The sequence below is a fragment of the Schistocerca cancellata genome, chromosome 2, assembly GCF_023864275.1.
Source record: "Schistocerca cancellata isolate TAMUIC-IGC-003103 chromosome 2, iqSchCanc2.1, whole genome shotgun sequence".
NCBI lineage: Eukaryota > Metazoa > Arthropoda > Insecta > Orthoptera > Acrididae > Schistocerca > Schistocerca cancellata.
In genome coordinates this window covers 389,212,104-389,229,970 of record NC_064627.1, presented here as the reverse complement: position 1 = coordinate 389,229,970, position 17,867 = coordinate 389,212,104, and the positions used below count along the sequence as shown (strand labels likewise).

General features: G+C 44.4%; 1 protein-coding gene and 1 pseudogene across 1 annotated transcript in view; both read right to left on the bottom strand.

Annotated features, from left to right (window-relative positions):
- LOC126161804 (monocarboxylate transporter 13-like) overlaps nt 1-17,867 on the bottom strand; it is a 227,381-nt gene that overhangs the window by 93,295 nt on the left and 116,219 nt on the right.
- On the bottom strand, nt 4,900-5,017 carry LOC126163775 (5S ribosomal RNA; annotated as a pseudogene).

Here is a 17,867-nt window from a genome sequence, read left to right as displayed (position 1 = left end):
GAGAGAGAAGAGAGAGAGAGAGAGAGAGCTGAGAGGAGAGAGAGAGAGAGAGAGAGAGAGAGGCCTGAGAGAGAGAGAGGAGAGAGAGAGAGAGAGGCTGGAGAGCGACGAGAGAGCTGAGAGAGAGAGGCTGAGGAGAGAGAGAGAGAGAGGCTGAGAGAGAGAGAGAGAGAGAGAGCTGAGGAGAGAGCAGAGGAGAGAGAGAGGATACTGAGAGAGAGGGAGAGAGAGAGAGAGAGAGGCTGAGAGAGATGAGAGAGGAGAGAGAGAGCTGAGAGAGAGAGAGAGGCTGAGAGAGAGAGAGAGAGTGCTGAGAGAGAGAGAGAGGCTAGAGAGAGAGAGAGAGAGAGGCTGAGAGAGAGAGAGAGGCTGTGAGAGAGAGAGAGGCTGAGAGAGAGAGAGAGAGAGGCTGAGAGAGAGAGAGAGAGGCTGAGAGAGAGAGAGAGAGGCTGAGAGAGAGAGAGAGAGAGAGGCTGAGAGAGAGAGAGAGCTAGAGAGAGAGAGAGAGAGAGAGAGTGCGAGAGAGGAGAGAGGAGAGAGAGAGAGAGAGAGAGAGAGGCTGAGAGAGAGAGAGAGAGAGAGCTGAGAGAGAGAGAGAGAGAGAGAGGCTAGAGAGAGAGAGAGAGAGAGAGGCTGAGAGAGAGAGAGAGAGGCTGAGAGAGAGAGAGAGAGAGAGAGAGAGAGGCTGAGAGAGAGAGAGAGAGAGGAGAGAGAGAGGCTGAGAGAGAGAGAGAGAGAGAGAGAGAGAGAGAGGCTGAGAGAGAGAGAGAGAGAGAGAGAGAGAGAGGCTGAGAGAGAGAGAGGCTGAGAGAGAGAGAGAGAGAGAGAGAGAGAGGCTGAGAGAGAGAGAGAGAGAGAGAGGCTGAGAGAGAGAGAGAGAGGCTGAGAGAGAGAGAGAGAGAGAGAGAGAGAGAGGCTGAGAGAGAGAGAGAGAGAGAGAGGCTGAGAGAGAGAGAGAGAGAGAGAGAGGCTGAGAGAGAGAGAGAGAGAGAGAGAGGCTGAGAGAGAGAGAGAGAGAGAGAGAGAGAGAGGCTGAGAGAGAGAGAGAGAGAGAGGAGAGAGATGAGAGGCTGAGAGAGAGAGAGAGAGTAGAGGCTGAGAGAGAGAGAGAGAGAGAGAGGCTGAAGAGAGAGAGAGAGAGAGAGGCTGAGAGAGAGAGAGAGAGAGAGGCTGAGAGAGAGAGAGAGAGAGCTGAGAGAGAGAGACGAGAGAGAGAGGCTGAGAGAGAGAGAGAGAGGCTGAGAGAGAGAGAGAGAGAGAGAGAGAGAGAGAGAGAGAGAGAGAGAGAGGCTGAGAGAGAGAGGCTGAGAGAGAGAGGCTGAGAGAGAGAGGCTGAGAGAGAGAGAGAGAGAGAGAGAGAGAGAGAGAGTGGGAGGGTGGGTAGGAGGGAGGGAGGGCATATTAGTATCCTGTCGTGAAACTGCCAGACTGAAAATATTCAATTTATCGTAACTGTTCCTGTTGGTGACAAAGAACGCACAGGTAACGGTATGTAATAGTGTGGGAGAAGCTGGTGATGCCCTGCTAAAGAAGGTTCTTTAGGACGATAATAAGTGGGTGTAATAGAAAATCCATGCAGGGATTAAGGGAACTACTTACACAAAATCTTAAGGGTGTTTACAGGAGATAAAGAGAGACTGTGCGACAGATGACAGGTGCCCCGTTCACCGCCAGAGGGTCCATAAAGGTTTTGCGATAGCGCTCTTCAGAAACTGTTCAGTCTGCCGTGTGACATGGTTTTAGAGACATTGTTTAAGCTTTTGTCCGGTTACGTTAATTCACAAGTGGCACCTGCGTGCTAATAATTTGTCGAACACGTTCAAGGCGAGCAGGCTTATCAAGTTTAAACAGCTGCAGTATCAGCCAAACGGGCAACAAGCTGCTCTAGAGCTCGTATCGGTGTCTCGTGCACCAAACGCTTCAGCTACCCTCACAAAAAGAAACCCATAAGAGTGAAACATCTTCAATAAGTATTCATCACATGGCAGAAACTTTATGGACCGGTCGCGGGAGAACGTTCCTCCGGCGATATTTTCCTAACAAAGCATTTCTTTTTATCGCCTCTAAACACTGAGCTTTTGTACACGTATTTTAATTACACACGGTATTGTTGAGTGAAAGAGTATTCTCAAAGACCCTTAATCAGGATGTTAATAGGCAGCTGGACGAAAGGACATTGAACTTTGTAATAATTATTCCCATTTTTAATGAGGTCTACTAGTGTACCTAATTTTGAGACGGGCCAGCTGTTAGTTCTAAATTTAAATTTTACGATTCTGTGCTTTTAATTTCTGTGCTCTGTCCAGTGAAATTAAGTTTTAAGATTGCTAAGCAATATTACCTTTAAATATGCATCCATTATTGGAGCTTGGGTGTCTACTCAACAGAACAGTGATCAAACACTGTTCACAATGTGGGTCAAAATCACACCAAGTCTGGGACACATTGCTCCACAAACTTATGATACACATTCCGTGTAAAAGTCTACACTCATTAGAAACTTAATTTAATGCTTCTTGATCTTATACAATTTTAAGTAATCAATGGAGAACTGTAATGTAAATGCATCTGTAAGAATGAATCTATCAATCTCAGATGATAAAAACTGAAACAATCCAATCCACCAATGAAGGCGCATAACGATTTGGGTTTCGTCGTTATACAGCGTGTTTCAGAAGTGATGGTCAATATTCATGGATATAATGGGAGCGATCATTCGAAACAAAAAAGTCAAGTAAACAAGGGTTCTAAAAAGCATACTTTGAGAGCTATGAGCAATTCTTGATCTTCGATATTGTGAAACAAAACCCTTCTACTGCAAGCTCTTTGCTTTCCATATTTTGCGATGATGTTCTATGGAATAAAGCAGAAAAAAAAGTCCAGTAAACATGTGCTCTCAAATGCATACACGAAAGTTATGAGCACTTGTTCATTCGAAGAGTTGTGTTTCAAAGTATCGAAGATGAAGAAGTGCTCATAGTTCAAAAGGTATGCGTTTTAGAGCCCATATTTACTCGACACTTTTGTTCAAATGATCATTCCTTTCATATCATGAGTATTGATCAGCACTTCTGAAACACCCTGGATCAGGTACTCGGTGGTTCAGCTGTCTTCCCTAATGGGGTCTTCGGAGGTGGCTTCCTGTAACTACAGCCGGCTGGAGTGTCCGAGCGGTTCCAGCCGCTAGTCTGGAACCGCGCCACCGCTATGTTCGCAAGTTCGAATCCTGCCTCGGGCATGGACGTGTGTGATGTCCTTAGGTTAGTTAGGTTTAAGTAGTTCTAAGTTCTAGGGGACTGGTGACCTCAGAAGTTAAGTCCCATAGTGCTCAGAACCATTTGAACCCATAACTACAAAATAATCACGCCGAAGTATACCGAGTCACTAAGGCAGCGGAGCAGCTGAGAAGCCACCGCAATTGGAAGCACCTTTCAATCTGTTTAACAAATGCATGCAGTACGAAAGATTCTAACTGTCCAAGGCGCTTTACAGCAGATCCAAAAAAAGGCAGAGCTGGTATTCTGCAGGGTACATGGACGCGTTAGGATGTGGGGAAATGATGCAGCCGGCAGAGTACGCAAGGAAACATGTCTGAGGGGCAGTGCCATTCAGTGTTCGGTCCCCCTACACGCTGTCATCTCGTTAATGGACACACAGATCATGTCTCAGTGGGCAGATGAGTGGTCGGCGGTGGTAAAAACGAACTGCAGTCAATCAAACCAACCACCCAGGCATTGCAAACCTCATGCCAGCCACAGCAACTGAAGGAAGTGAAGCTCACCAGGTTAAGTGTAGGACATTGTCCAATCAGTTTCCTTCTCCTCCATGCTGATCTAGCAGTATAAGAAGCCTGCGGAATACCGCATTTGATACAACATACTTTAACTACATGTTTTTCATGTGCTGGCTTACTGGCAAGCTACTGGTTAGCTGAGACCTGACCATCATCCTAGCCGAAAAATGAAATGAAATGATCGTACGGCGTTGTTGGCCGGGAGACCCCGTGCGGGGTGTTCGGCCGCCGAATTTGCAAGTGTTAAGATTTTGGCGAAATGTTGGACCTCCTACAGAAAGCGTTGGGGAAAGGTGTACAGGACGACGAGTGGGCTGTGGGCAGTGGAGAGGAAGTGGCTGTCAGTGGCGATTGGAAGTTATAAATGCGATGAAAAGAATGTTTGTGTTTACCACAGTTTCGGGTTACAATGTGAGTCTTCAGAAATAATGAAGTTTTACCATATACCAGCGTTATGCGAGACATGTGTGGTTGGCAAAGTTGAGATATTCCAAAGGAACAGCGATATTTCAGGACTAAGTCTGAATAAGAAAGACATAACAAGAGCCCAGACGTAGACGGTAGCCGTAAGGGGAGGCACAAAGCCGTTTGCCCTAGAGCAGGAGCAATACAGAAGAGCAGAACATAATTCAGAAGTGTGTATCCACACGCAAAAGCGGCAGTTTGATAGGCCCTCACTTGCCTCTCTATTGGTTACCAAAAGAATGCTGGGCTCTGTACTGCCTTTGGACTTCGTTCCATCAAGTAAGCATTCACATAAAGTCACGAGTACTTGGTTCGAACGACTGGATATGGAAAATAAGACTGAGGAGAAACTGAAAGACGATGATACAGTATATATAATATAATCACTACTACTACTACTACTACTACTACTACTACTACTAAACCTAACTCTGTCCGAACAGGCCTTAGAAGGCCGAATAGTACCAACCGGCCGCCGTGTCATCCTCAACGCACAGGCGTCACTGGGTGCGGATATGGAGCGGTATCATGAGGTCAGTACACCACTCTCCCGGCCGTCTGTCAGTTTACGAGACCGGAGCCGCTACTTATCGATCAAGTAGCTCCTCAGTTTGCCTCCCAAGGGCTGAGTGCACCCCGCTTGCCAACAGCGCTCGGCAGACCGGACGGTCACCCATCCAAGTGCTAGCCCAGCCCGACAGCGCTTAATTTCGGTGATCTGACGGGAACCGGTGTTACCACTGCGGCAAGACCACCAGCACCATCAATATTACATAATTACTTCATAGGGCTTATGGCCTGTTTAAAGTCTTTCAAATGAATGTGGCCTGTTGAAAGTCTTTCAAACGAACGCCTCTTGCGAGACTTGCGTTCCTTAATCAATCTCACTTATGAAATCGGGGAAATTGGACCTACAGTTTCTACAGTTTAACGTGGAATCCGAACCTCGTGTCGTTTCTGCCGACTCATATCACTGGGAGTGAAGGCTTGGTTCAAACGCAGAGTGACAAATCCAAGGTCAGGATTCGATTCTGCGACCTCTTGATTTCTAATCATTCACTTTAACGTTAGACTACCAGACCCGACAACGGAAAGATGAGAAAATAATTTGTAGTGTTCCACGTTGCGACTGGAGCCAGTAAGCTCTGAGACAGGGGCCGCACTGTCTAAGTATTCAGCCACTCATAAGATGCGTGTCATTAACACGTTTTTCCAAACGACTGGAGGATTTTAATACATAACGGTCACATATTTGAAATCGACGTGGCCTGATTTTCCGGGTAAGTCTGCTAATGCGTGTTCCTGGGGAATCTTTACAGCAATTTCACTTGTGAAAAGAGGCATTATTGAAACCCCAACACGTATGTTTATATCCACTATGGACGCTGGTGACACTGTGCAGCGCCGTCCAAAATTACCTCCATCCACTATGCTGCCAAAATGAGTAGTGTCAGTTTCACTTTGCATATAAGTCATATGAATTGTTGCACTGATCTAGTGAAATTCTTCGAGCTCTAACTTGGATTTTAATTTCTCATGTATCACTTTTCACCTCTCGCAATGATTGTTGATGTGGAAAACACCAATTTGCACCATGTCGTCCTATAACTGGGTCAGTCAGTCGGAAGGTCGGAGGAAGGCAACGGCATTCCACCACCAACAGGACCATTCATAGTAACGCACTATGATGTTCACAACCAATGTCTGGATTGATGGTAGCTGTACCATGCTTTGGGACACTGAGTACCAGCTCAACTACTCTGTCTCCGTGACTCACGGAAGAGGCGGTGGTACTTACCTGCATCTACAGGCAGCGGTATCTCGGCTGTGGACAGACGGGGCCGTGCAGTCTGCGACCGTTCCCTACAGGCTCCCACCCCAAAGTGAGCAGAGCGCACGCAATGGAGACGCGCCACGGGCCGTGATTTACCGCTGTTTGCAACCGCCGTTTATATATGGCGTTTGCATGGCCTCCTAGCCTCCCCTGGACGAGAAGAGTTAGGGCAGCAATCACATGCAGGCTGCTCCTGGCCCGTGTCAGTTGCGCAAAGGTTTCTCTGGGCATATGCACCAAGGCTGCGTCACGTCTACGTCATGATCACGCCCGCCATTCACGTAAGCACAGTGAAAATATTAGCTCTACCGACTTTCTGCTGGCGCGAGAGTTTGAGTAATATACAGGATATGTTCATAAAGTAATGCAAGTATTGTCATAACAAAATATTCAAGACATATAGGCAGACTGCAGCGACGAATGGAAATTTGTACCAAGGCCGGGATTCGAACGTGGGTCTCCTTGGCACAGTGGTTTTTCATTTGTCGTTTCAGTCTGCATATATACAATTGTTGCCCAGAAAGTAAAGCACCGTATTTTTTTCACAGCCAAAAACAATGCTACTGCTTCAGTCCTGAGACTGGTTTGATGCAGCTCTCCATGCCACTATCCTGTGCAAGCTGCTTCATCTCTGAGTAATAACTGCAACCTACATCCTTCTGAATCTGCTTAGTGTATTCATCTCTTGGTCTCCCTCTACGATTTTTACCATCCGCACTGCCTTCCAATACTGAATTGGTGATCCCTTGATACCTCAGAACATGTCCTACCAACCGATCCCTTCTTCCAGCCAAGTTGTGCCACAAACTCCTCCCCAACTCTATTCAATACCTCCCATTAGTTATGTGATCTACCCATCTAATCTTCAGCATTCTTGTGCAGCACCACATTTCGAAAGCTCCTATTCTCTTCTTGTCTAAACTATTTATCGTCCACGTTTCACTTCCATACATGGCTACACTCCACACAAATACTTTCAGAAACGACTTCCTGACACTTAAATCTATACTCAATGTTAACAAATTTCTCTTCTTCAAAAACGGTTTCCTTGCCACTGCCAGTCTACATTTTATATCATCTCTACTTCGACCATCATCAGTTATTTTGCTCCCCAAATACCAAAACTCCTTTACTACTTTAAGTGTCTCATTTCCTAATCTAATTCCCGCAGCATCACCCCACTTAATTCGACTACATTCCATTATCCTCGTTTTGCTTTTGTTTATATTCATCTTATATCCTCCTTTCAAGACACTGTCCATTCCGTTCAACTGCTCTTCCAAGTCCTTTGCTGTCTCTGACAGAATTACAATGTCATCGGCGAACCTCAAAGTTTTTATTTCTTCTCCATGGATTTTAATACCTACTCCGAACTTTTCTTTTGTTTCCTTTACTGCTTGCTCAATATACAGATTGAATAACATCGGGTAGAGGCTACAACCCTGTCTCACTCCCTTCCCAACCACTGCTTCCCTTTCACGCCCCTCGACTCATAACTGCCATCTGGTTTCTGTACAAATTGTAAATAGCCTTTCGCTCCCTTATTTTGCCCATGCCACCTTCAGAATTTGAAAGTATTCCAGTCAACATTGTCAAAAGCTTTCTCCAAGTCTGCAAATGCTAGAAACGTAGGTTTGCCTTTCCTTAATCTATTTTCTAAGATAAGTCGTAGGGTCTGTATTGCCTCACGTGTTCCAACAATGCTACGAATGCAAAACGTTACGTATGTATTATTGGAAGTCTCCTGAGTGAGCGCTCCAAGTTTTCGTCACTTCCGACAGATGACAGTTTTAAAATGGCGTCTGTAGGTGTTGTACGTTAGAAGCAACGTGCCGTCATTAAATTTCTCACTGCAGAGAATCAAAGTGTGGGGAAAGTTCATAAATGCTTGTGCAAAGTCTATGGAGCATTTAGCACAGTTAGTGGTTGGCACGGAGGGTGAGGTCATCAGAAGACGGTTCGACGGAGATCCACGATTTGCAGTGGTCGGGGAGACCATCCACGGTTGTCACACCTGATATGTTGCAGCGAGCTGATGTCATTCACCGTTAAAGGATGCCATTCATGGAAGACATTTTGAGGACGATGGCGAGGTGATTCACAATTTAAACACTGGCTCCACCGCCAGGACAAGGATTGGTATCGAAAGGGCATCGACGGCTTTGTTTCGCACTGGAGGAAGGCCATAGATGGATGGAGATTACGGGGAAAAATAGGGTATGTAGATAAAACACTATTCTTTTGTGTAATTCTCAATAGAGAATTGTTGAAGAAAACAAATGCGGTGCATTACTTTCTGGGCAACCCTCATATATAATTGTTTGAGAATTGAAAATTTTTCTGGTACCATGTAGTTTCATTTGAATGTTCAGGAGACTTACAGATGATCAGAACTCTTAGAAGAGCACTTCACCCGCCCCGCCCCTTGTGCATCAGTTTTTTTTTTTTCGGCAACCTTCCCTATGCACGGTAGGAGTCCAGGAAAGTCTCGACGAGACCCTCGTTCAGTGTGGTCATCAAAACGGAGACCTTAAACGATGGTCTTTAGTCCTTTTAAAGTATCCACATTTGGCCAAAATCTTCTACACGCTGAGAGTGCGAGTCACGTGCTTGCGTGTAAATCAACAGCCAGCCAGTGGGGGCAGAGGCGTCAATGACCAACTGACTAGTGTGCGGGTTCTACAATCTTGAGTGTACTGAAGCTTGCGCACGTGCAGAAACACGGGATTGTGGCGCTGGAAGTTAAACTATTCTCACCGAGCTTACTCCACTCATAGTTGTGGGATTTCTATTTTTGTATCTTCTTAATCTTCAGTTTGTCGTTTGCTTTGTTTTCGTGACACACTGAAAAGGTTGCGCGAGGGCTTGCCAGTTTTTCCTACTAACGTTCTCCCACAAGAGAGACGAAATACTAAAATAGATAAGGTGCTTACGTTTTGCAGTACCTAGACAAAGAAAAAAACCTTCACTCTACATGAATAAGAACACAAATAGACAGACGTCTTTTAATGAAAACAGGTCTAACAGTGAAAAAGTTGATCCATTAAACCAGGAAAACAATTTTCGACGAAAGAAAATGAAATACGAAGGCTACAGTAAAAGGAGCCATTTCTGCTTCCAAATATTGTTCGACGCGGTTGTATGTACAATGTTTTCGAGCAGACAAACCTAGATGTTTCCACGACAGGTTTACTATTTTTTCAATTTGAGGAGTACGGAGAATTCATCATACGACCTCTGTCAATAACATCCAGTATGATTTTTTTTAGTAATCAATAAACCCTATTATCATAGGTTGTTTCGACATTGTGTTACCATATTTAGATTTTTCGTAGAAGTGGTGGCCTCTCAAGCTCACTTTCACTGATGTGGTGCCAAACTCTACAGCAGACAGCCTTCACCAGGCTCTGAAGTTTAGCGCTAACGTGTAAACGGAAACTACCACTCGTTCCGCAGTGTACTTATTTGCAACGAAAAGGATCCTTTATTGTATATGATAGCGGAACAAACACTGGTAGCAGTTACTTGTGTAAAATATCTGGGAGTATGCGTGCGGAACGATTTGAAGTGGAATGATCATATAAAATTAATTGTTGGTAAGGCGGGTACCAGGTTGAGATTCATTGGGGGAGTCCTTAGAAAATGTAGTCCATCAACAAAGGAGGTGGCTTACAAAACACTCGTTCGACCTATACTCATCAGTGTGGGATCCGTACCAGGTCGGGTTGACAGAGGAGATAGAGAAGATCCAAAGAAGAGCGGCGCGTTTCGTCACAGGGTTATTTGATAAGCGTGATAGCGTTACGGAGATGTTTAGCAAACTCAAGTGGCAGACTCTGCAAGAGAGGCGCTCTGCATCGCGGTGTAGCTTGCTGTCCAGGTGTCGAGAGGGTCGTTTCTGGATGTTGTGTCGAATATATTGCTCCCCCCTACCTATATATCCCGAGGCGATCACGAATGTAAAATCAGAGATTCGAGTGCGCGCGGAGGCTTTCCGGCAGTCGTTCTCCCGCGAACCATACGCGACTGGAACAGGGAAGGGAGGTAATGACAGTGGCACGTATTAAGTGCCCTCCGCCACACACCGTTGGGTGGCTTGCGAAGTATAAATGTAGATGTAGATGTAGATGAAGTCGATTGAGAGAAAGTTGTTCGTGTAAGCTGTCAAGCTGTGTTCGCGGGAACACCGACGCACGGAGCGGTGCAGCGGTAGCAGCATTATCATGTTTGAGTCAAGCAGCGTGCATCTCTTATCGCAGGCGAAGGACCCTTTTTCTCAATCTTGCAAGAACGACCAAGTAGTAGGCAGCATTAATGGTCTGCCCTGCAAGTATAAGTTCCTTGTGGACCACATTCTTAGCGTCGAAAATCACAAATAGAATTGTTTTCATTTTCTGCGCATTCTTGCCTTTTCTTTGAGGGGACGCCGGGCGCGTGACATTCGGCACTGTGGCACTGTCCCCAAGTCATCAAATGCCCACATTTAAACCATGTTACTGATCTTATTTAAAATACAAAGATCAATTTCAACACGTTCCGAAAGTTCGCTCCCTATTGTCACTCGGTTGGTCTTTTAGCTCGACCGCTAACACTTCTGAGGACCAGCTTTTACCCATATTTCGAATGTGAAGGTTGTATGTCGTGATGGTGCACATTGGCTATTTGAAGGTTCAATGACAGCAATCATCCTAACACTCATTCGATGGTCAGACGTGAACAAATTACGCACACGAGTCACATCGTCGGAGTGGATGGCTGATGGGTGTCCAGAGAAGAGGTTACCGGTCACCTCTACCGCACCCATCTTTAATTTCAGGCACCATCCTGAAACTCACGAAGACGATAGGGGACAGTTCGTTGTAACTTGATGAATCAATAGATTGGTATCAGTTTTGCTGAGTTTGGCGCCTAAACTTCACCATGGAGAAAAATAGCTGGCGGTGATCTAATTAGAGGGGACATAAAACGCAGAGTGGCAATAGTAAGATAATTTTTCGAAAGCGATGAATTTGTTAACGTCGAATATTAATTTCAGTGACAGGAAGCCTCTTCTGAAGATATTTGTTTTGAATGTAGCCTTCTTTACAGGATAAAAGTGGGCAATAAGCAGAAGAGAGTAGAAGCGATTGAAATTTTGTGTCACAGGAACTTCGTGAAGATTAGATACTATAGCTGGGGTAGGGGGGGGGTTATAACTAATGAAGAGGTGCTGTATCGAAACGGGGGGGACATGCATATAACACACTGACTAAAATAAGGACGCTCCTAAGTATTATTAGAGAATTGTGAGTTTGATAATGGAGGTGTGTGTGGGGAGGGGGTACAAGTGGTACTTTAAAACTTGATTAAAATTGTACAGGGAGACCAAGGCTTAACTACAGTGTGCAGATTCAGATGATGTAGGTTTCAGTGGCTATGTAGATGTGAAGCGACTTGCGCAGGGTGAGACGAGCATTGATACCTGCTTCAAATCACTCTTCGGATTGAAAACAACAACAATAACAACCACCTTTTGATACAAGGGGCGATCAAAAGTTTTCGCTTTAGTGTGTTGCTGCAACGTATATACAATGTAGCGCGACTTCGATGAGGGTATATAAATATCGACATGTAAGCAAAGGATCAGTGTGGCCTTCGTGTCTTCCCAAGAACGACGAACACTGGTAGACATCCTTCGGAGAATTAAGAATGTCTGTGGGGCACCATGTCTGTGGAAAACCTCCGTTGTGGAATTGTGCGGCAAGTTCCGTGCTGGAACGCTCGTCCCCATATTGCACGTGTCTCTCAGGGGTCACCAGAAGCGACTTGGTCCACGGATTGTCGATAGGGGAAATTTTGAGACAAGACACACTTCAACCGTTTATCTTCCTGATGTTCAGAGGCACCTCTAATCTCGTGAGAAAGGGCGTTGGGTAGCCACCAAGATAACATCCTCGCCACGGACGATTATCATTCATAGTCCGATTCAAATAACTTGACAGTTGACACGTCACGTATTTTAGCTGCTTTCCTCCAATTGGTGCTCTCAACGTCACGTCAGAACTGTTCGCCGTTGCCAAACTGCCACAACAATTGTTCAATTCCTTGCCCTTCTTTCTTTCTTTCTTTCTTTCTTTGTGTGTTTGGATCCTGAATCATGCGTCTGCCACTTATTTCGTAACACGGAACAACAACAGAAACAATACACACGCACAAACTATGCTAATGAAATATATTTCATACACAGCGCTAACATAATACTATTGGACACTTCCGCATAAGACGTGCTTTAGCATCACATATACAGTTATCAGAATCACAGAGATCGGCTTCCATTTGAAAGCTTCGCACAACATTGTGAAGCTAAATTTTTTACAGCTGCATTTCATCATTGTGATGGGTCATTACACTCATGAATTTAACTATGTATTTTACAGTGTGATGTAGTGTAGCGTAATGGTTAGTGCATTAACCCTGTAGGTTCAAATATTGTCAAATGTGAATTTTATTTGTAAATCTAACGAAAAGAGCGATTATTTTTATTCATTTAATTTAAATGCAATTTTTTATTTCTAATACTTGATACGTCATTTTTCATTCACCGTATTTACTTTATTTGTTCTTAATTTTCTTCCTATCATTCTGTGTCGCCTGTCAACCAGTACTGCTCATGTGTTGGTAACGCAGCAGCTCTTGTAGCCAATGAGAGGATAATTTAAGGTAACAAATAAATGCGCGAAATTAAAGTTTGCTTTTAGCGCTGAAACTTTTTTTTCTGTATTGAGTTTGCTCATTATGATTAACCCTAATCGCTGTGAACAAAGCGTTCGTGCTTTTAGTTTTGCCATAGACTGTTGACCGCAGTTTTCTCGGATACACTGCGCATCACGAGGTTGTGAGTTTAAATGCAGGGCTATAAAACGCATCGTCTGCCACTGTTTTGTCATTGGTCACTTAAAACCAGCAGTCGGCAGAGCACATCCATCCCCGACATCTCGCGGCGGGCCACTTCCAAAGTCGCTCTGCGTTACACATTAATACCATCTGTCAAGTGACCCGCCGTGTGTGTGTGTGTGTGTGTGTGTGTGTGTGTGTGTGTGTGTGTGTGTGTGTCAGCTATAACCGAGTGGTAGCTGGCAGCTGAGGGTGGAACACTATACTGCAAGTGACAGACGTCAAGTATCAGGTAATTTTAATCAGACTGTAGTACTGAAGATCGCAATTAACGAAGAATCCATAATCAAGCCTACCCAGAGTACCTCACACACAGGTTAATAGTGTTGGAAAATGCCACAAAAACTTCCCATAGGCAATTACGTAGCGTCCATCTCATTGCAATTTTTCGAACGCTGGTGAAGAAACTATTACTACCACCGAGACCCAATGTCACTCGCTGTCGGTGAACAGTTTGTGCCAGACATAAATGTGACTGTCCCTGTTTTATTTTGCAAACAATGCCTCACAAAATTAGAAAAATGGCTCAGCACTTGGCAAGTAAACCTAACGTGCAAAGAGTCAATTGGTGATATTTAGACACAGAAATTTCACAACTAATAAACTACATACACCACTTAAAGTACAGTTAAAATTCTGGGGAGAAGAAATACTACCAAAACCAAATTATTTAGGTCTTATAATGGACATAACACTGTCATGGAAGCCTCACCTAGATAATATCCTAGTACAGGCAAGGAGAAGAATCGGTCTTCTGAAGTTAGAGGACGTATAAGAGGAGTACATTAATTTATACTTATAAAACGTTTATAAGACCAGTCCTGGAATATAGGGCACCAATATGGATTCCAAGTAAACACCAAACAGAACGAGTTTTAAGCACAGAAAGAACAGTCCTACGAATTGCTACTAGATCAAGCGTCTATACTACAAATCAAGACATATATAATTTAGTAAATATATAAATATATTACCGCTACAGCGCCGACTAATTAAGCTTGTCAGCATTACAGGCATGAATATACTTCACTCTGATACGTTAACAACTAAAACGTTAAAAGAATAATTTATGAATTTTAATTTTCCACTTCACCAGTATAAATTTCCATCACACACTGTAGCACACTGTATTAGGGAGAATAATGAAGAATTTGATAGAACAATTCCACTTGGACCTCTTAATAGTATTAGCCATTTAGTTAATGAAAGCTGAAGTGTAAATGTCAGTTCTATAATAAAAATTAACTAGAGATACTAGAGAATAAATAAACCGCGCGACCGCTACGGTCGGGCATCGTTGTGTGTGATGTCCGTAGGTTAGTTAGGTTTAAGTAGTCCTAAGTTCTAGGGGACTGATGACCTCAGAACTTGAGTCCCATAGTACTCAGAGTCATTGAAGAATTATTGTTACTGAATTGGATAATCAATATTTGAAGTAAAATAGGGAACATCAATTTTTCCCAAATAATATAAATGGAGTCCCAACAGTATTAAAGCACCTATGGCTGAAAGGAGCTAAGCTCTAGATACAGCCCACCCTCGTAAGAGGGGATGAAAGATGGAAAAAAAGATGAACTTTTCATCCATAGTTTTAGTTCTTGTCACGGACAGTAATGTTACGTGGAGCTGCTCCGTTTCCATGACAATTCATCTGAACACAGTGGACTAATCGACCCGCCCACCAAACTAACTAAGACAACTTCGCCGATTGAGGCATAATGCCTTACCCCGAAAGTTTATGATGGTCTCTTTCTGCAACTTTACTTTGGAACTCACGAGTGGTTCCTCCCGCCGCTTTCACCCTATATTTTTACAACCATCCTTCCAATTCCCGACAGTCCCTGTCCATCAGTAAATGAGGTCTGCCTGGTCTCTGCTTATCTGTTGTGGTTCCTACGCCTTTCGACTTCACGATCGCGTCACCTACAGTCGACTAGGGCAGCCTCGTAAGTGCTGAAACGTCGGTGATGGATTTCCTGCTCAGGTGACATCGAATAACTTGTCTCCGTTCGAAGTCACCAAGCTCTCCCAACAAATTCATTGTGCCGTTACTACTTCTCTAAAGACAACACAATTCTCTCCGCCTCCTTTTACTTTGACGGATCCACCTCTCGTGACATCTAGCGGTCAGTTCTACATTACATAGGAGTGTCTGCATACTTCTGACCACGTTACCACTATGTAGGTTGTATTCGAAAATAGAACTGTCAGCGCCCTCGAGAAATTTCGTTTATACGTATCAGGCCCGCAACTTAGATTCCAGGAAATTCAAGAATTATTGATTTCGGTTCGTTGCGAGTAACGTTCAGGAGTTAAGTCTTTGCTAACTCTAGTGGTGGGCAATAACCGTAAGTTCTACGTTTAGAACACTCAACTTCCGCTATAAACGTGGGTCCCAATCACACTTTTTACTCTTTGGTAAGAATGAAGGTGTCACAAAATTTATTGTAGAGATCAAATTTAATGATCTCGTGAAAATGAAGTTACATAATATTTTGTTTGTTTGCAGGCACATTATGCAGTCGTGCTACACGTTGAAAAGCCTGTACTACTACATCCGGTAGCAAGCCGCTCGCGGATGCAAAACGAAACGGTGCAGCGCCTTGATAATGTGCAGTTTCTGCACACGAAGGGCGATTGTCCACGCCGAGTTGGAGAAAATGTGCGACAACAATGGGGTATCAGACGATAGTGTAGCAGTATGATAGTAGCAGAAATGAGAAAAGCGAGAAACTTGTCAGCTTTGAAAGTCAAGAAGCAGACGAAGTTAAGGAATTCTGCTACCTACGCAGTACAATAACCAATATATGAAGATAGTAACTGCTCTCGAAAGAAGAGATACCACTGATGAGCGTGCAGCTTCTCTAGAATAAATGATCATTAATTGAAACCGTCAGCTGCCGACAGGTGGTGTTGATATACCTCGGTGGGGACAGCTGAAAATGCGTGCCCCGATCGGGACTCAAACCCGGATATCCTGCTTACATGGCAGACGCTCTATCCATCTTTTTTTTTACATTATTTTTTTATTCCACAAAAACAGTAACAAAAATTGCTAGCTTACAATGAAATGATACAAATAACGTGACAGACAATTGCAGTCATAAATTACAGCATATCCATCTGAGCCACCGAGGACACAGATGAATAGCGTGACTGCAGGGACTTGCACGCTTGCCGTGTGTCCACAACCTACATATGTAATGTACCTAATAGATATTTGCCCATCCATCTTACGGGAATCGTCACTTAGTGTCCGCGAGTAATGAGTTGATGGGCAAATATCTATTAGGTACATTACGTATGTAGATTGTGGGCAGTTGGGAATGTGGGTCTCACGGGAAGCGTGCAAGGGATTAGCCCCTGCAGTCGTGCTATTCATCTGTGTCCTCGGTGGGTCAGATGGCTAGAGCGTCTGTAGGAGACCACGGGTTCGAGTCCCGGTCGAGGCACACATTTTCAGCTGTCACCATCGAGGTATATCAACAACACCTGTCGGCAGCTGAGGGTTTCAATTAATTATCCGTTGAAATAACCAATGACGGGTGGAGCAAGGACGACACCAACAACAGACTAGCAATCGCAAAAAATGGCATTCCTGGCCAAGAGAAGTCTACTAATATCAAACATAGATCTTAATTTGAGGAAGAAGTTTCTGAGAATGTACGCCTGGATTACAGCATTGTATGGTAGTGAAACATGGGCTGTGGGAAAACCGGAACAGAAGAGAATCGAAGCATTTGAGATGTGGTGTTACAGCAGAATGTTGAAAATTAGATGGACTGGTAAGGTAAAGAATGAGGAGGTTCTGCGCAGCATCGGAGAGGAAAAGAATATGTGGAAAACATTGATAAGGAGAAGGAACAGGACGTTAGGATATCTTTTAAGACATGAGGAAATGACTTCCATGGTACTATCGGGAATTGTAGAGAACAAATACTGTAGAGGAAGACAGAGATTGAAATATATCCAGCAAATAACTGAGGACGTAGGTTGCAAGTGCTACTCTGAGATGAAGAGGTTCGCACAAGAGAGGAATTCGTGGCGGGCCGCATCAATCAGTGAGAAAACTGATGACCAAAAGGAAAGAATGTTTGGTAGCGCCGACGCTTCCAGTATGATCAAAACAAGGCTGAATGAGGGACGACGCAGCGGAAGGCACCGCGGAAGAAGAACAATCTACATGACGCCCTTAGACGGCAAAGTATCATGGACGAAGGCTGGGTCCACCACTGTGACCCCAAGACAAAGGAGCAAAGCGAGCAGTCGGAACACGTGCACTGATCATAGCCGAAAACGGCGGAGACCTAACCATCATTGGTCAAGGCGATGTAGAGCTTTTTCCGACAAACGCGGTATTCTGCTAACAGTTTATACTTATAAGGCGCAAAACTTCACAACAGCATACTACTGAAATGTCCCGGCGAGGTTACAGGAGAGAGGCTGTTAAGACGAAGTGTTGAGGGAAGCTGTCCAGCGAGTTAATTTTTGTCCACGACAACGCCCCTTTTCATTCTACAGAAGACAGTTTAACATACTGTACATCTATACGTGCACTCCGCACACCACCCTGCGGTGTGTGGCAGTGGATACTTTGTGTACCACTCTCACTGCCCACATTTTTGTTCCAGTTGCGAAAGTGTGTAGGAAAAAGTATTGCCGGTAAGTCTCTGTGTGGGCTCGAATCTCGTAAATTTTATAAGGAGTGGTCAAATGAAAATGTACGAAATAGTGTAACAACCAAACCGGTTCAAATTTGCATATGCCGCTTTGGGATAACATAAGTAGTCACCTAGGGGCGTGAATGTAGTGTCCGTCGTGGTGGTGCGCATGTGCGGGTAC